At 33.7% G+C, this 20,144-nt stretch overlaps 1 protein-coding gene across 4 annotated transcripts in view; it reads right to left on the bottom strand.

The window, feature by feature from the left end:
- Positions 1-16,853, bottom strand: part of LOC116179028 — a 60,019-nt gene extending 43,166 nt beyond the window's left edge. The window contains exons 1-2 of one of the 4 annotated variants that reach the window (XM_031498727.1): positions 10,936-11,194; positions 10,412-10,572 (exon numbers count right to left, since the gene is read on the bottom strand). The gene's annotated coding sequence lies outside the window, so the exon portion shown is untranslated. The other 3 variants (XM_031498724.1, XM_031498726.1, XM_031498725.1) reach the window with 3 other exon arrangements.
- Positions 16,854-20,144: the final 3,291 nt, after the last annotated feature.

Raw genomic sequence — 20,144 nt, 5'->3', positions numbered from 1 at the left:
TGTTAGTGCTACCTAAAAAGTAACATAGACGCCATGTGCTCTTTTTGCGCCAAACTTAAAATGATAAAAACAAAATTTTAAAATTTTCGTTTGCTTAAGACGTATCGGGGAAAATTAAAAAACTAGCAATTTCAGAATAACTCTACATTTTCTTAGATACTTACAGAAATATTTTTACAAAAGTTTCTTTTGTGATGATTATTTAATTTTTCAAATACGTGATCAGGTAAAAAGCATACTTTCTTAAATGGAACATCTTGTATATTTTATTTTAAAAAAAAAGTAATTCAAAAATTGTATCTTGGTTCATAAAGATTCAAAAAAGATTTTAAGAGTTAAAAAATTCAAAAATCTTTTGAAATTTGAACCACTTTTTTAAACTTTTTAGTACTCTACAGTGTCTGTATTTTTAAAAAAATAATGTTAGATCCGATAAATTTCTGGTGACTCCGTATATTTATTTTAAAAACGGCAGATTATTCAACAATCATTACAAAGAGACATTTCCAATACACATTTTCTAAATAAAGATTGAATTTTTTTGTTTTCCCCCGTATCTCTGAAGCAAGCGAATATTTTCCAGTTTCGATTTTGGCATTTTAATTTTGACTTAAAGGGAGCACAAGACGTCTATATTAATCTGTTTTGACGAGTCTAAAATATTTTTGTATTATTGGCACAACATATAACTATTATTTTTTTGTATGGGACTAACAATTACGGAGATAGGTACACTATAAAAGTGTTGAAAATCCTAACAATTCAGACAAACGGAAACATCCAAAGTTTAAAGAATGTAATAAAGAAATTTGAGAAATATTGTGAATTTCATTAACGTTATATGGATCTGAATAATTCGACGAATCTAAGAACGAGAAAGACTCAAAAAACTTGAAGACTTGTAACTTTATGTATTACACATGATACCTAAAATGAGTCATTTCTTCAAAAAGTAGATGTCCAGTAAAAATTGAATATAGCAGTTATCATAAAACTAAGAAGGCAGTATTACTAATCATGAAATGTACTAACATACGCTGAACAGCGAAAGTTAAACTTTTTTTTATGTTAAAAGAAATCACTCCGTCAATTTTCAAAATGTCAATCAGAGGTAACTTGATTTTTTTTAATGGAACTACGAAGTTTTTTTTATTGCATGAAATGTAACATTTTATTACCTTTTTAACGACATAAGCATGTCCGTATGTATCTCTTACCTATTTTTTGTAATTCAACAATTTCTAATAATTCAGTGTTTTGCGATTTTTAAAGCTTTTCAGTAATCAGTAGTCCGTTAAAAATTAAGAGTACCAATTCAAATGATGAAACATTTACCCCCAACAAAACAACAAAAACTCTTGTTTGTCGTAGCCCATTTTGAAAGATAAAATAATGAATTTGCATTTAAACCAATGCGTGAACTTATAAATAAATCAATTTGAATAGTAAGCAACGGAAGCCATATTAGAAAATATTAACACAAAATAAAATGAAATAACATCTGCCAGTTTAGTTTATTAGCATTTACAATTCTGTTGTTGATTGTTGTGTTAGAAAAATGGAATTTGAATAACATAAAATAAACGGTGCCCTGTACTTTAAATTTTTAAGTACTCTTTTTTTTGTTCTTCTTCAAAATGTTCTGGTGCACATCGGAGAAGAAATGTGGTTTCAGCACGATGGTGTCCTACCTCATTTTGCTATAAACGTTAAAGAATGGCTGAATCAACAATTTCCTGGGAGGTGTGGTCTTGAACATTTATTGAAATAATTATTTTTCTCTTATTTTTATTTAAACTTTTTATTTTGATTTTTTAAGTTTTTGTTTTATTTTATTTGGAGTAAATTTTTTATAAATTCAATTGTTTATAATTTTTAACGGCCTATTAATTACTGAGAGGCTTTGGAAATCAAAAAACACTGTGAATTATTAGAAATTGTTGAATTACAAAAAATATGTAAAAGATAAATATCGACATGCTTATATTGTTAAAAAGGTAATAAAATCCTACATTTGATGCGATAAAAAAACTTGGTAGTTCTATTTAAAAAAATCAAGTTACCTTTGATTGAAATTTGGAAAATTGAAGGAGTGATTTCTTTTAACACAAAAGATAACTTTAGCCGGTCGGCGTATGTTAGTACATTTCATGATTAGTACCACTGCAAGGTCACTGCCTTCTAAAATTTATGATAACTGCGATATTCAATTTTTACTGGACATCTACTTTTTAAAAAACGACGAATTGCTGCTAAACAACTCATTTTAGATATCATGTGTAATACATAAAGTCACACTAAAATTGACCAAGGAATCCAAATATGTAATAATATATAGAGGATTCCATTAAAAAAATTCAACTTCGATATAAATCACCCTGTATAACAATTGCAATTTCGTTGAAAATATCTTTAGATTGTAGCCTGAAGGGTTCTTCAACATTCTCCTACAATAAATTTTAAGTATGCGCGTTAATAAACCTACAATCTTCCACCCACACACTAATGGCCCACCCTGTAGGAACAATTAAACCCTTAGAGAAATTCTCCGAAATATTTCATTTTCCTTCCTCCAACATTTTCGTGAAATTCACAATTAAGTTTTTACAGTAGATGTGTCTTGTCTAGACAATCTGTCTGCCCTTTGATAGTACTCTCCTCCGACACCATGTTCCTCAGATACTGGCACTGAAAGTTTTGACATCACCATTACGCCCTTTATGAGTACCTTTTTCGACACAAAAAGCATTATGCAGAAAAATCACCCTGTTAAAAACGGCAAAAGTGGGTGCGGACAGATGGACGGACGAACGAATAGATGGACAAAACTGAATATGAACCCTGATCCAACCTATCATCAACCCTTTTGAAATAGTCGTCTAAAATTAATTTATTGCGTTTATTTATTTTTAAGTTTTCATTTTTAGATGATAATTTTGGCATTTTCCTAAATTTAAAGTTTGCAGGTTTGTCTAATGTATTTTTTGGTATTGTCATCCATGGTCCTCATCCTCACTACCCTGTTTTTTGCCCATGTTGAATGGCAGGTTGTGTTTCAAACTATTTTAATACATTATTGTGGTTTATTAGTGTATTTGTTTCACTTGTTATAATTTATCAATTGATTTCATTAAGCGTTAACTTCATTCCTCAAAGACAGCAGCTCGTGTGGGCAAATAGTGACTTCAGTTCTCAAATAAGCTGCTCGTTTTAAACTTCTCTTAAAAAAAGTCTATGTAATTTGAAATTAGGTGTAGTTTTCCGAGCAGATGGCGCCCACAAAGAAAATCGATCCCAACTTTAACCATTTAATTCGTAAAGTTAAGATTCATTAAAGAGATTTTGAGAGTTTGCCGAATATCGACTTAATAAATAATGGTGCACAATGGTGTATTTCAACAACTTCGTAAGTACGCGCTACGAAACTTGGAGGCGCTCAAATAAATAAACGTATATTTTAGAGTTAATTTCGGCTAACTAACCAATAAAGCATCCTTAGAAACTCCGAAAATACAGAACTGATATTGAAAATTAAATTGTTTCGACGCTTTATAGTTTCGACTCGTCGAAATGAAACATCTACGTAGGTAACTTTCGGTAATAAACGAAGCATAACCGTCAGTGAGGTGGTTGATGTTTAATTGCGCGTCTTTACCTCATCTCTTATTACCTCCAACTTTGGTAATTAGGAATTTTGGGGGCGAATGGAGTTTTTTCCGCGTTTGAAGTTCCTTGATTAGAATCCACTATTGAAATGTGAAACTATGGTGTTGTATAATTAAACCCGCATACACACTATCATCAATTAGGAAAGTTTTAACATGACGAGTAAGTACTACGATGTACAACAATGAAACATTTATACATTAATTAGGTTACGTATAGTCAAACTTTTAACTCAATTACTATATAGCCTTCAATAATTAAATCGTACATATACGTGCTGTTGGGCTTGCCATAGTTTTGTACATTTCCCAACCCCCCCATTACGTTCGACGTCTTCCATTTGAAATTTGAGTGGTTGAAGGCGGTGCTGTGCCCAAGTGACAATTAGCCAATTTTTGCACTAATTTTTAAGGTGAAAACATTATAACGTAGGAAAAAAATATTGAACGTACACTGGCGAAATTGTACGAAATTCTTTGGTGGACTGCAGCTTTAGATAAGTCAAATAAGCATTTTATGAGTCTTGACACTCATATTGAAAAACCGAGACACGGCTATTCGTTTGGGGTTAATGCAAAAAACATTCTCATCTGTGGGGCAATCTTTGTGCGTGAATATAAGAGAAATATTTAATGTTCAGTGTGTTTCCAAAAATCGCAGTTACGACCGGAGATTTTGAATTCTTTACACTTTAATTAGTTGTTCTATCGATCGCTTGTTGTGTAGTAGGCGTATGTTATTCTGGCCCTGTGTGCCTATATTTCTTTTAGATTATTTGCCTGTACTTAATTGAAGCAACTGATGTTTGCCATTGCAATATTTATATTAGGATATATTTGTTTTGTGGTGCAATTTCATTGGTTTGGAATCCTTTCTGTCAGAGAATTGCCAGATTAATATTTAAAAACTGTAATTCTTAATAAAGCAACGAAGGCGAAGTCGAATATTTCCTATGAGTGAGGATTTTCAGAGGCGAAATGGAAATACTGGAACCCTTGTGGATGTGGTTGTTAAATTTATATCAATAAACCACAATAATTCAACTGAAAATCAGTTTGCGATAAGGTAGGTGCCTTTAACATCTATTAAGGCTTAAATTATTAAGTATAACCCGCACTTGCCCGGAGCGGATAGAGCTACCCTTAGGGGGTAAAGCCCCTATCTAGAAATTACACAAAGGTAGCTAGCTTTTTTTATATAAATTTGCGGCTCTCCGCATTTATCTAAAAAAACTAGTTCTTCTTTTTCAAAATTCGCCTTTTTAATTAATCTGATGTTATTACAACATAGAAAGTACAAGAAAATAATTAGTTTTTACTTTCTGACATTCTTTTGATTTTTTTGATTTTTATTATTAACAAACAAACATGCAATTAAAAATATTAAAATAACAAATAAAAGAAATATTGAATGACCTAAAAACTACGCGGGGTTAAAGCACAAGACACCCCCTAAAAATAGAAGACAACACAAAAAACAATCGAATAGCTAAATAAAATAGTGGTAGTTCCATTTGAAAAATAATAGTTATTTTACCATTTCCTCGTGAACACCCCCTATCACTAAATCTTTCTTCATTTCATCTGAAATTTTAATTATAATAATACAAGCGACTTAAATGACCGAATGCACAACTTTTTACGTATCTCGTAACAGAATACAACTGAAGAGTAAATGTATCTTTTTAAAAAGTAGGTCGTCCTAGTTGCATATTATTACAACAAAGCGTGGGACTCCAGTGGAGGATCGTATAAAAATTTTATTCAGCCCTCAAAATGGAGGTTTATGTTTACTCTTTGTAGATGTGTAAAATGCTGCTGGTCCTTTCTGAATTTAAATTGTAAGTTGATTGGGTGTATTTAATAGCATATAGCCCTCCGCAAAGGATATTTCTCTCTTATCAAGAGGAGAAATTTTCTGTTTGTTGTGCGAGCACTTTAAAATGTTGTCACATTAAAAGTTCTTTTGAGTACGTACGACTTTCCGTATTATCCGTCAAACAAAGAATCCAACGAATATTAGTATTTGTTCACGAAACTCGAAGTAAAAATGTGGAAATATTATGGAAATGTCATAGAAATGTATAAATTTTGGGAAATATGGAAAACTGGAAATAAGGAAATGTGGTGAAATGTTATGAAATTTTAGAAATGTTTGGCGCAACATAATAATGGCTCGACAGGTTATTCCGAGGGGCAAATAACTCCTTAAATATGGTGTACACCTGGAATTTTTAATTACTTGATTACCTTTTCAATACTTTAATTACGTTTTGAGTATGTTGAGCCGATCAGTGACTGCAGTTCGTAATGCTTTTTCTCTGCATTGACAATAACAAATTTGGCAAAATCCAGAGAGCCTGTGGTTTGTTCACTTTGTTTCAAGAAAGTGATTTTAAAAAAACTCAGAACTGATTTTGCGAGGCAACATTCTGGCGTAGTACTTACTTGGAGAAAGTTTGAGGACATTATTGTTGAAACCTTAAAAATATTCTGCCTCTCATTCTGCTTTGGGGGTTCCACCAACAGAATCCAAAACAATTCGTACTTTTTCGATCAGACTTCTCAATCAAAAGTTATAGACTAGAAACCAATTTCGAAAAAAAATTCAAAGGGCTGTAACTTTTGAACTAGTAGCCCAATACAAAAACAGTAAAAAAATGGAACACTGGGATTTCTACAAAGCAATGCGTAACTATACCACCTCAGCAATTAAAAGAGAAAAGAAGGCTTACTTAGACTATAAGGTTAAGCATGACATTAACCAAGTTTGGAAGCACCTTAGAACTTTAGACATTTATAACAAGCGGAAAATGGCTGGTATTCCAGCTCACCTTAATGATGTAGAAATGATAAATAAGTCATTAGCTAGTATCAGTACTATGAGTTCAGAATCTGAAAGGAAACTGGTAACATTTTATAGTGAACATTTACTGAAGTCATTTCGTAAATCTTTTTCTTTTGCTGAGGTTGATGAGCGCACTGTGCTACGACATATCTCTAAAATTAAATCCAAATCATCAGGGTCGGATGGTATCACTGTAAAAATGTTAACTTTGTGCTGTCCATATATTTTACCACATCTGACGCACACAATAAATGTTTGCTTAATGACAAGTACCTATCCTACTGACTGGAAACTAGCATATGTCACCCCACTACCTAAGGTCACCAAACCATCCACGATTAATGATTTGAGGCCAATAAGTATTCTGCCGGTTTTGTCAAAAGTCTTGGAGAAAACTATGTCTGAGCAAATAAATGAGTTTCTAGTAGCTGAATCTATTTTATCAAATACTCAATCCGCTTTCAGGGCTGGATATAGTTGCACTACAGCATTATTAAATGTTACTAATGACATTATCTCTTCTGTCGATCAAGGTGAACTGTCAGCTCTAGTTCTGCTTGATTTTTCCAAGGCTTTTGACACAATTAACCACAAAGTACTTATAAGTATCCTTAATTACATTGGTTTCAATCCTAATGCTGCTCGATTAATCGAAAATTATCTGGAAGGTAGATTGCAACAAGTCGTACTAAATGAACATATCTCATCACCTATTAGAATAACGTCGGGAGTACCTCAGGGTTCAGTGTTGGGACCGCTCTTGTTTTGTATATATACTAGTAATTTTCATCGTAGTGTCCATCATGTAAAATTTCACCAATATGCAGATGATGTTCAATTGCAATTCAGTTTCCCTGAATCACTTACTGCAAAGGCAATGGACCATATAAACTTAGATATTAAACGCATTGTTGCTACGTCTGAGCTACATGGACTGAATATAAACCCTCTAAAATCATCTTTTATAATTTTTGGTCCACGTAAGTTAAGAGAGGATCATATCCATAATATAGCAATTAAAATAAACGGCATGGTTCTGTCACCTAAACAGTGTGTAAAAAATTTGGGGCTGTGGATGGATTGCGATTTGCGCTTCAAACAACACATAACCGCCATTAGTCGTAGGGCGTTTTCCAACTTAAAATTAATTTTTAACCATCGACAGTCCTTGAGTTTTCATCTAAAGGTGCTCCTGTGCGAGTCACTAGTCTTATCAAATTTCAACTATTGCGACTCTGTTTATGGTCCTTGTCTTGATAGCGGTGATGTTGCTAGGATACAGAAAATGCAAAATTCCTGCCTTCGGTTAATTTTTGGGGTAAAAAAATATGAAAGCATATCTCACAAGTTAAAAGAGATCAGTTGGTTGAATATGACGAACAGGAGATACCTTCACTCTGCCTCTTTATATCATAGTGTCATTAGCAACCGCACGCCTAAGTACCTATACGAGAAAATCAAATTTAGCTCTAACAGTAGATATTACAAATTGATTACTCCACCTCTCCATCGAACCAAATTTTTCGAACGTTCATATGCTTACAATGTTGCGAAAATTTATAATCTTCTACCGACTAATATTAAAATGATGGGGATGAGTTCATTTAAAAGGAAAATTTTCAAAATCACATTAGACAGACAGAACATGAGTCTTTAATCATTCTTAAATGTTAATGTCATTCTATTTATACAAATTCGATGTCATCTCATCTCATTTTCGATCTCGCTTTGTACACATATTCATTCAACATCTACATTTAATTTCCATACTCTGCGTACTTGTTACTTTATGGTTATTTAGCATAATGCAAAACGATTTTCATTTATCTTTCCATCCATTTATGATTATTTTCCGCTAGCGTTATCTTTTAGTAATCGAATCGAAAGGGGTTAAGTGGAAGAGCAGATGTTCGGTATCTTCGTGCCAAAGCATCTGAACTTCGCCTCATTAGCTAACGGGTAGAATTTGTGTTCCGTTTATTTAAATTCATCTTTAGGTTTCAACAACTGATGTTACTCGTTATCTAATAAAGACACTATTATTATTATTATTATTATCATTAGTTGTCACCTCATTGTAGGGGTCTGGTTTTGAATTACACTTTGTAAATTAGTCTTCTTTGGTTAATTTTGTAACTCAGCTAATGGAAATAACGCTGTGAGAAAATGCTGGTTCAGTAAATTTGAGATTCAGCCACATCCCTAAAAGCCGTTTACTGATGGTGGGAAAGAAATAACGGACCAATAAAAATTCATTAAATTAAATTAAGCTCGGAGCGTCGCAGCTACCAAATGTAAGCTGAGAATTTTCGGGGTTGATATTTTTACCGCCGATTAATTTCTGATAACTTCGGAATAATTAGAAGGTAAGAAAAGGGTTTCTTTAATATATCGCGCAGAACACTCAAAAAACATTCGTTAGCATTCCTTGGGTGTTAAATAGCTAAACGAATATTGAATTAACTTTGCCGTGGTCAAAGTAAATTATCAATTGTTGAAGAAAGACGCATTTGATTTTAAGTTAGTTTTTGTCGTACAGTCACATATAAAAATTGGTTATTAACAAAATTTATTAATTTGTTAACACGTTCTCTAATTTGAACAATAAAAAGTTGAGCAAATAGAATCGGTCAGATCTATTTCCACCACCAATAATTAAATTGACTGTCACTAGAAATACAGTGAACGAAAAAACTCTCCTGTGAATCCTTATTCAATTAAATTACAAAAAATTTTCGATCTACCTTCTCCATTATGAGAGTGAATCCATTTGAAAGTAAACCCCGAAACAAGAGCCAACCTTTATCACAAGAAATTTACATTAAAATTCAACATCTGCTTTATGCACGATCCAGAAAATCAAGATCCAGAGCCGTTCCATGTAATTAAGAACTACCAAATAAATATTCGGGATTCCCAAAGAATGCGTTTAAAGAAAAGTTAGGCGTACATTTAATTATCCGTGTATACATCAAGTTTGAGAATTTAAATTAAAATTGATTGATAAGAAAATGGCCATTTCGACCTAGATGGTTATACGTATTTTTGTACCTCAACGGAAAGGGCATATGAAATTCAAGTTTGGATTCAGTGTTTATTTATTTCACAAGCAACAAAAAAATGAAGACATTTTGTTGTCACATTTCAGATTGCAGGAGAGAGTTGCTATAAAAATTAAATTAAAGGAAGGAAAAAATTTTGGAAAGAGTTAAGCTAGTCGATGGCAAAGAGTAATTCAATTTATTTTATGCCCTCGTACTGTATACCCTAATAATAAGTTATAAGGGTTAAAACACTGGAAACAAGAAAGTAAACGCTTGCATTTTGCAATAATGTAAGAGGATCATTTGCTAAAGTGTTGATATGTAAGAATTAAGTACGCGCGATTCCCCAGAACCATCATTATAAATTTGGTTGGCACTAAAGTACGTCAATAGCAAATAGAATCCTATCAAAGAGCTTTGGTGCTAAATATTAACAACAAAATCCACATGAATAATTAATAATTATGCGGTTTAACGTAACAGAAGTAAATTAGAACGCCAGCACAATTGCGGCAAACACCATTTGCATATTTGACGATTCAGCTGTTGAAAATGTTATGTTTCTAGTCATTGAGTAATGGTTTACCTACTTTTTACAGTGTTCAGTTAAAAACTCGAATTTCTGGGGGAAGTATAATTTGCACCCCAACTTGGTAATTGAGTAATTAAGAGTTGAAGAAATTTTGGAGGGTTACTAAAGTAGACCTTGGCTATCCCTAATAGATCAAAATCTCTAAGGTTGCAAGTACTGATTACATTATTTTCGTTCGCACGCAATGCAACACTTTAGAATTTATGGCGACCACGTTTAATAAATTCGTGCATAAAAATTTTTGAAAATTGTGTCAACCTACCTTCCAGTGAGCTCCAGATGTTTATAGCCACATCTCCTCCGAAAAAATTTTTCTTCTATATACACGGGAATTAACGAAATTTTATAAATTTGTCTTAAACTTAAGTAGGTTAAAGCTTCCACTGCACATTATTTCCATCAAGGTCCGTATTACAATTCGCACTGCAAGTGAAAAATCACTATTATGAAAAAGAAAAGCGAGGGGGTTAATTATAGTCACCTGATAAGATAGTGGATGAGTCTAAAATTTTGCGAAAAAAAACTACGCCCTTTTAACAACCCAAAATATCTACTAAAATATTCAACTTAACTAAATGAATGCGATTTGAACACGCTGAACGTATACGCCTAAACGACTACATCAAAATGGCGAAGCTGTGCTGCCACCATAAATTTGAGCAAAATTCGCTTGTAAACGAGAAAACCCTCAATGAATTTCCAATCAAAGCTACACACACCGGCCCTATCAACCAAATTGAAACGTTTAACTGGCCTAAAAGTGAATAAAAATAGTTTGATAAACACCCTTCTGGATACCTGTCATCCACCTCGGTTTTTTTCTCGCAAACACGCACTTATTTCTCCCAGTTTCCTCAAATAATTTGATAAATCACTAACGTTGACGTTTCGTTACTTAGTTTTTGCGTTAATGGGCGCCCGTACATACATTTAATCCGATTTTTTGGCCGAAACATAAACATAATTGTATAAATACCCGAACTAGTATGCCTACTGCACGACATACATAAGTCCCACTACGCGTATACTCGGCGTGCGTCTTCCAACCGAAAATTTTCGAAAAACTGAACCGAAGGGAGTACAATTAAAGTCATACGAGAATGATATGGCTTTCGCAACAAAGGGCTGGGCTCCTAAGGGTAAGAGTAAGGGAGTCATTCACCGACAGAAATTCCGAAAATAACTCGCACCCTCTCAGTGCACTATGAGGGTCGTACAGGCGGATGCGGGCACAAATTTGCGAGGAATTATGCCAAAACGGTCACTTCGGAGATATGACGCCCGTTAATACTATAACAAAACCGACATGTGCAGTAAGGCGTCGCGGTGCAAGCGCCGATACAATTGTGTACTCTAGCGGACGTCGCTCGAAACACACACAAAAGCAGCGCGCGTTTCTAGCGTCAATATGGGAAGAGCGTGCGCCTTGGGACTTGTACATTCAAACGGGAAAGTAAACACTTCTCCAATGCACATCGCAAATCAATCTTAAAATTTCATCCCCCCATTCAAAAATTGAAAATTGGCGCAATTGCATCTTGCCCGAAAAAGCGTCCACGAAAAAGGGAGCAAGTGTAGTAAATACATTTCGCCACAGTTTGCAGAGAACGCTCTATTATGGGAATAAAGTTTGAATTTATGTCGACATCATTTTGTTAATATTTAATTATCGCCTTTATGGAAAACAATGGAATTATTTCCCGTCTCGTTAATTTTGCAAATGCTGATGCGAACTTCAGATCCGGTCGATTACCTCAACCATACAGGGTGTACGGTGAAAGAAACCTGAGCGCAAGGGTTGAAAAAGAGTAATGTATGATATTAATAATGTATCAGGAAGTAACGTGCAAACAGAATTAAATTGATCGCTAATCAATAAAGTCCCAGAAACGATCGGGTCTTAAAAGCACTCATTTCCAAAGCCTTTAGTTGCATACAGTTTGAACAAAATCTCCCGCATAACTTTAGGAACTAATCGCGGTCATTTGGACTAGTTTCGGCTAATTACCATCTTCATGGCTTGGGAACTGGAAAAGTGTAAAAATGCACAAAATTTATGCTACACACTGGTGATGATATTTAATGAATTTAGGGTCATTTTAGTACCGTTTTGAATATTTTATTTTCAAACTTAAAATAGTATAAAACCTGGCAATTTTGTCATGCATTATTTGCATGAAAATTTGGGATTAACCCTTCACTTCAAATTCTATATTATGCAGATGGGCGCTCTTCCTTTTTTAGGGTTGAAAACTACCCTTCTTTGCGAAAACCCATAAAACTACATATTAAAGCTTAATGTGGGTAAAATTTGGTTTAGATGAGTTGAGTAATGATTGAGGCTTTGGAACATAATTTCAGAATATTTTAACCCTTGAAAATCAACCCTTATTATGATTTGATAAAAAAAAAGTATTTACCCTCAAAAAGTCAAATAATCTATTATTGACGACAGTTGTTCAGTGTGCATTTCGAACAAAGTATGGTGTTCAACCTCCTGATAGATCGTGTATCCAACGTTTATATAAACATTAAACAGTTGATAGAGAAGGAGTGTTTGTGTATTTGTGCAAAGGGAAAAGGGCAGCCGCACACGTATAATCGTATCGATACCTCTCCAGTGGGGTCATATTGAACATCTGTGAACGTATTCTTTAGTGAAAAAAAACTTACTTTAATACTCTTCATTTTGATATAACCCACGGTTCTATGTTGGTTCTTTAATTAAAATTCAGATTTTCAAAGTAGTGATATTCTTTTTGAATCGCTCTGTATATACATTACATGCGTAAGGGTGTATTAAAAGTTTCTAATGTGTAGATAGTATACGAAATGTACGAGTATACCCGGTCATTTAGATAATCATGCTCCGATTTCTGCTTTCAGAATTTCTCGAAAAAATTGTGATTCGTTTTTAAATCATAACTCCCTTATTTTTTATGATAGAAAGTGTATTAAAAAAAACCATTTTGTAGGTTTTCGCTACAAGGCTAACCCAAGGTAGTGCTCCCATATAAATACACGTTTTAAACGTCTATATCTCACTTAATTTTTATCGTACAGAAAATTCCCGAGGAAAATGTTAGGAATTAAAAATGCTACAGTTGGATGCTGTAGCAATTTTTACGTATCTCCAGTTGTTTTGTAGTTATTTTGAAGGACGTTTTCCACAAAATTCGTTTTCACTTTTAGATTGAATTAGTTCAAAATTAAGTCTTCTAAACTGGTCACACTTCTAGAATGTACTAATAATAGGTACGTAATAAAAGAAAACTGGAAAAGGGGACTAATTTTAATTGGGGTGATAATAAGGGGGTTGCTTGCGCTGATTTTTTCGCTGAAAAAAATACGGATCTACCTTGTTTTTATCGTAACTCACTAAATTTTTATGCTAAAGTTTGTTTTTTAAAAAAGAAGACAGGTTTTTTAAAATACTTTAAAGAATATTCTACAAGTGTTTCTCGAAAAATGCCTAGTTTTGCCGTTATTTGACTGTGAAACTCTCTAATTTAGAGATTGACGAACAAGAGTTAACCTTTAACAAGCCACAGCTCGGTTCAGAGCATTTTCTTTATTTTTTCAAAAGCTACGATTTGGTTCTCCACAGTTATTTTAATAAAATGCATACTTTTCGAGTTTTTAGCGAATAACCAATTAAACACGTTAATCTTTCGGCCGCGAATAACTTCCTGAAAAGAATGTATGGAGCACTTTTTGCTTAGAATTAATGTTCCAGTGTTAAAATTACAATAAAAAATTACCACCCCCGAGATGGCGTGGCAACCACCCCCAGAGTGAAAGCGCCCTTTGGCATGATATAGATTTTGATCCTTTGGCTATTCTCTACCTACTGTCAAAATTTGAAATTAATTGATTCATTTTGAACAAATTGCTAGTAGTCCAGGCTAAATAGCTCTAAAATGATTTATTTTCAAAAAAAATTAGTTACCGGGCGAAACCGGTTTTTTCAGGCAGGTGAAATGAATAGAAATTGGGAAAAAATAATTAAAACAGCTGAATTTTTCCGCGGGTGAAATACGGGGGTTGAAATGGGTGGAAAGTGGTATTTTGCAAATTGTGGCAAAACTATTGATTTTAGACGAAAATGTTAAATGTAAAAGTTATAGAGATTAAAAAAATGAGCAACTTTTGTATCTGCACTATTTTCACATAACCTCCAATTTTCCTAGAAAAACCGGAAAAACTGTTTTTTTCGTTTTTTATTCTTATTTTTGCGAAAAAATGTCGTAGGGGTTTGAAATTTGGAGGTAACATAGCCTGTTTTATGATAAAACAGAAGATAATTGTTTGGGCCCATAAAGTTGAACCGTTTCCAAGATCTCACGATTTCTGTAAAAAATCACTTCTTTTTCAAGGGGATGAAAAATCTATTTTTTTTCATCGTACAGAGGTGCGCGGGGTAGCAAAATTTTCGTAACGACTTACATTTTAATAATCAAAAATAAAAAATATTATTCCAATAGAAAAATTTCAAGAAAAGCGGCAAAAACGGGGGGAACAGTTTTAAGATACACCGTTTTTGACAGTAGGTAAATAGGCTTTTTTGCAAATAAATTAACGTGTTGGATCCGCGCTAATAAAAAGTTTTGGAAATCTGTCTTCTCTCTCCTCTTTAATGTTGCTAAAATATTTTCTTTTGTTTCCCAGTGCCCAACTGCCTTAATTAAAACATCTTTATTATTTCTTTTTTCTGCGCTTTTTTACTGCAATAAAAGAAATTCGAAGTAAAATCGAATTTTTTTGCTTCCTGAACAATATGTTTTTGTTCACTAACTTTTCTTCCTGCCTGTTTTACAGCTGATGGGATTAAGCTGGGCCTGTTGATCGTTAATTTACAGGAATTATGAATAAAATCCTCATAAAGTTTATTCCTGCAGGTTTGACATCTCAAATCATTTGCTTTTGGCCGGTAAAACCAACGTTCTTATTGCAGATTTTGCAAGTTTATCAACAGGCCCAACGCAATTGCATCAGCTATAAAACAAGCAGGAAGAAGAGTCAGTGAAATAAATTGTTCAAGAATCAGGAAGCAAGATACATAATTCGATTTTATTTCGAATTGCTTTTATTGGGGTAAAAATGCAGAAAAAAGAAATAATAAAGATGTTTTAACTAAAACAGTTGAGCATAAAATAACAAAAGAGAATATTTATGCAAACATTAAACAGAAGGAAGAAGACAGATTTCGAAAAAATCTTTATTAACATCCAACATGTTGATTTATCATGTCAAAAACCGTGTATATCTTAAAACTGTTTTTCCGGTTTTTGGCGATTTCCTCGAATTTTTGCTATAGGAATAATATTTTTTTATTTTTGTTTATTAAACTATAAGTCTTCCCGAAAATTTTGCTACCCCGCGCACCTCTGTACGTTGAAAAAAAATAGATTTTTCATCCCCTTGAAAAAGAGGTGGTTTTTTTCAGAAATCGTGAGATCTTGGAAACGTTTCAACTTTAAGGGTCCAAACAATCATCTTCTGTTTTATCGTAAAACAGGCTATGTTACCTCCAAATTTCAAACCCCTACGACATTTTTTCGCAAAAATAAGAATAAAAAACGAAAAAAACAGTTTTTCCGGTTTTTCTAGGAAAATTGGAGGTTATGTGAAAATAGTGCAGATACAAAATTTGCTCATTTCAACTTTTACATTTAACATTTTCGTCTAAAATCAATAGTTTTACCACAATTTGTAAAATACCACTTTCCACCCCTTTCAACCCCCGTGATTTCACCCGCGGAAAAATTCAGCTGTTTTAATTATTTTTTCCCAAATTCTATTCATTCCATCTGCCTGAAAAACCCGGTTTCGCCCGGTAACTAATTTTTTTCATACAAAAATATTATATAGCCTTCATTACCTTCATTTCCTGGACTATAAAACGCAGATAAAGCTAACCTTGTGGAACGCTTTCTAAAACCTATGGGGTGCTCTTACCTTACCTCTATTCTTTGCATAAATTATGATAGATATGAAACGGCTTACCCCTAAATATTGACGCCAAATCTTGTGCAGGAACCAAAAAGCGCAATGCCGATTTACGAATCACGAAAACTAAACGCGAGCGAAATCTTCCTCCGACCGACAAAACAAACTGATTAAATACACGATTTTGGGTAACTTACGCCGGCCTTATCGGGTATTGAAACTAGCAGCGTCGTTTACGGCGATGACGTATCGCATCATGTGTTTTTATCTTAACAATGCACCAGATGTGGTTTATTATTTACCTGTCTTGAATATTTTGTATTGAAATTTGAATGCAATTATTAACATTGAAATGAAATTTATTTAGAAGTTCTTGACAGCATCCCAACTGATACAATATTTTTCATAAAAGTTACCTTTTTTCAGACTACAATTTTTCTATTTTGGAGTTCAACATCGTATTGTACACTCCAATTATTATTCCCGGAGTGTTTAAAGTAATTTTGATCTCCAATTCACCAATTCCCCATGCAAAGAAAATGAAAATGACGTACCTTTCCACATTTTTAGTTCTGCAGGGCCAAGCAAAAGTCAATGGTAACACAACGCGAACGCATTTACCACACACTGAAACTAATACACGATCGACACTACATTGCATTTAATCGGCGAAAAAGGAAAGCGTTTAATGACGGAATTTTGGGTAATGGACGCCGGTCTTATCAAGTTAGGTACTTGAAACGCAGTTGCGGTGTTGTTACTTAATGACGTGGCGACGCACCTGCGCGCATTAAATTTGAGTAACATTGCGCACTACACGCATTATGTTTTCCTAAATTATCAAATGGAAAGAGCTGAAATCTGACATATTAAATAAATTTTGACCAAGAGTGGTCAAAATGATTACTTATTATGGTAGAATGCCCTACATCGATGTCCAATAAATGATTTTTCTGCACTTTTAATGACCACGTACGCTTGCCCATTGTTCTCTTTTCCCCTCATTAGAGTTCCTCCCAATTCGTGCAAGTACCTTGGATCGTAAATTTATGAACTTCAAATTTTGGTGCCGATATGGTGCAATCAGTCCATTTTTACCACCCGCACGTTAGTAACAATTTCATCGGAATAAAAAATGACCCCCACTTTTCTGACTGAAATACACAGGAATCCAAATCAAACAAAATCTCGATGATACCTATCGGTCTGTCTGTCTGTACTCTCAGCTAAACAGCTGAACCCATTGGAACCAATTTCTTTTTAATTTCGACTATGACATTCGCTATTGCAGAACCCAATTACAAGGTAATGCTAATTATTTTTTTCGACTGCGAGATCGAAACCTTAGCTTAGCCCACTCTTGGGATCCATTTTTCCCGCTCTTAAAATTTTCTTAAAATAACACAATGTAGCATGCTCATAAATAATCAAAAAATTTTAACAGAATTAACAAAAGAAGAGATGGAAACTTCAACCAATTTAAGTGGCGATATTAATTAACAATATTTTTTAAGTTTAAAGATAGATTTAATAGTTTTCTATTATTAAATAACGCCAGCGCTTCTTCGAAAACGACATTTTTCGGTTTTTTGGCCAGAATTTCCCTACAGCTACAAGAAACGTGAAAGTGTGCGTAAATTTGCCCATTTAAGCGAGTTTGGCCTTTTTCCCAAAAAAAATTGGTGAATAAATAGGGATTTAGATCGATATTGGGCAATAAAGTGATGGATACTAAAATTAATTCTTGCTAGTTGTCCATCTGGAACTATAAGCTTTCTTATAGCGAAAATCAGAAGTCGATACGAGTTCTTCTTCCGAAGAAAATCGATTTTGACATTTTTTGTGAACAAAAATACACATGGACCACTTCTAGGGCATTGCGCAATTGAATTTCCCAAGAAAATCGAGGCATAAATAACGATTTTGACATCCTTTGGATAAAAATATTTTGGTCACCAAAAATAGACATTTATCATTCCTTGGTCATCGAGCAAACGAGTTTAATCTTTTTCCTAACAAAATTGGTGAATAAATAATCATTTTGACCAATTTAGAGCGTGATGAATTCCAAAGTTAATTTTTGATAGTCGATACGAGGTCTAAGGACTGAGCTATAGTACAGAACGACACGCAGACGGGCGGAAATGTGAAGTCATAAGCGCTCTACTTTCGTGGATTGCGCTAAAAACGAACTTCTTCAGTAGAACACTGCAAATTAATAATATTTCGCCTGCCCGCTCTGTAGATTTATTTGCCCGCTCTCTCTTAGTAACTAATCTGGCTACGGCCCTGCAACGACGTCTATACAATTCTTGTACGGCTGCAAAGTTCAAAGTTCAAAATTTCAGCCAATATGTATTTTTTAGAGCGATTTTTATATTTAGGGTATCGTTTTCGGGGTTTTCGAGGGTGAAAATAATAATTAACTTGTGTCAGAAATATCTAGGCCGATTGCGAGGTTCTTTTGTGTAGTCCATATATATTCAAAAAATTAGTTACCGGGCCAAACCGGGTTTTTCATGCAGGTGAAATGATTAGAAATTCGAGAAAAATAATTAAAACAGCTGAATTTTTCTGAGGGTGAAATCCCGCGTGTTGAAAGTGGTGGAAAGTGGAGTTTTGCAAATTTTGGCAAAACTATTAATTTTAGGAGAAAATGTTTAATTAAAAACTTTTAGAGAATAAAAAAATGAACAATTTTCTGCACTATTTTCACAGTTCTTCAGTTCTTAGTAAAGTGTCTATAGAACATAATGTACCGAATTTGGTTCAATTCGATGCAATACTTTAGTCATAATATTTGGTAAAACGTCAAAACTAAACAGTTTTCTGCTCAAAAGCGTTTCGACTCTTCCTTTTATGTCTAAAAAAGTGTGTACCAAATTTGGCTCCAATCGGTTCAACCGTTTAGCCGAAAATGAAAGCACAGACAGGCAGACAGATCGGCAGTCCGACCGACATCATTGAGATTTTGCATGATTGGGATTACTCGTACTTCAAAACGTGTCTCTCCGTCAAAAAAGTAGCGAGTTATTTTTACCCCAATGCAACACCTCCCTTTACTAACGTGCAGGTGGTAACAATTAAAAATTTTTTAGATGCTTTAATGTATTTCGATTTTTTCGTTCTTCGTTTTTCAGCTTTTATGCAAATGTCAACCATAGAAGGTGGCGCAGCTACAGAAATTATTTTTGAATGTACAGGGTGACCCATTTTTTCGGTGTCAATAGACTGATTTTTTAATGGAACAGTTGTTTCGATGTCATTTTTTAACCTCTGCACGAAAACCTATTCACTTTTTGGTTTTTTATATTATATAAATTATATTAATATGAATAAAAGGAAACACTTTGGTAATAAGAAAGTTGGATTTTGGTGATAAAGGGTGTTCACAAAAAAATAGTAAAATTTCCAAATTTCAAAGTGTCACAAATAAATTATCTGCTGCAACACTTGCAGCAAATCTTATTATCATGGCCTAGTCCTGTTTATAAACATGTAATTAATTCATGTGTAACTATTTTTGTGAAAATTATTGAATAACCCAAAAACTACGCGATTTTGGCACAGGGCACCCCTTGCAAAAATTGAGGAGCACACAAAAGACTATCGAATATAGAAATAAAATAGTGGTAGTTCCATTTGAAAAAAAAATACTTATGGCACTTGGAAATATAGAAACCCTGGATTCTACGCACCAAGATTAATAAGAAAAAGTGTTTTCCTGAGAAATTTTAGTGCAGTCGATTTTTGGTAAAAAAGGAAGGTTATACACTGCCTTTTTTTAGCCCCGAAAAAAAAATTGTCTCAGATCGACCCGGAAAAAAAATTTTCTTATAGAATGTGGCCTGTAGAATCCATAATTTCACACAGTTCCAAGATTGGGCTACTAGCTCAAAAGTTACAGCCCTTTGAATTTTCTTTCGAAATTGATTTCTAGTCCGTAACTTTTGATTGAGAAGTCTGATCGAAAAAGTACGAATTGTTTTGGATTCTACGCACCAAAATTAATATGAAAGTGTTTTCCCGAGAAATTTTGGTGCAGT

Source organism: Photinus pyralis, unplaced genomic scaffold (assembly GCF_008802855.1).
Source record: "Photinus pyralis isolate 1611_PpyrPB1 unplaced genomic scaffold, Ppyr1.3 Ppyr1.4_LG8, whole genome shotgun sequence".
In the NCBI taxonomy this organism is placed as follows: domain Eukaryota; kingdom Metazoa; phylum Arthropoda; class Insecta; order Coleoptera; family Lampyridae; genus Photinus; species Photinus pyralis.
The sequence above is the reverse complement of the archived record's forward strand: the minus strand, read 5'-3'. Positions and strand labels throughout refer to the sequence as shown.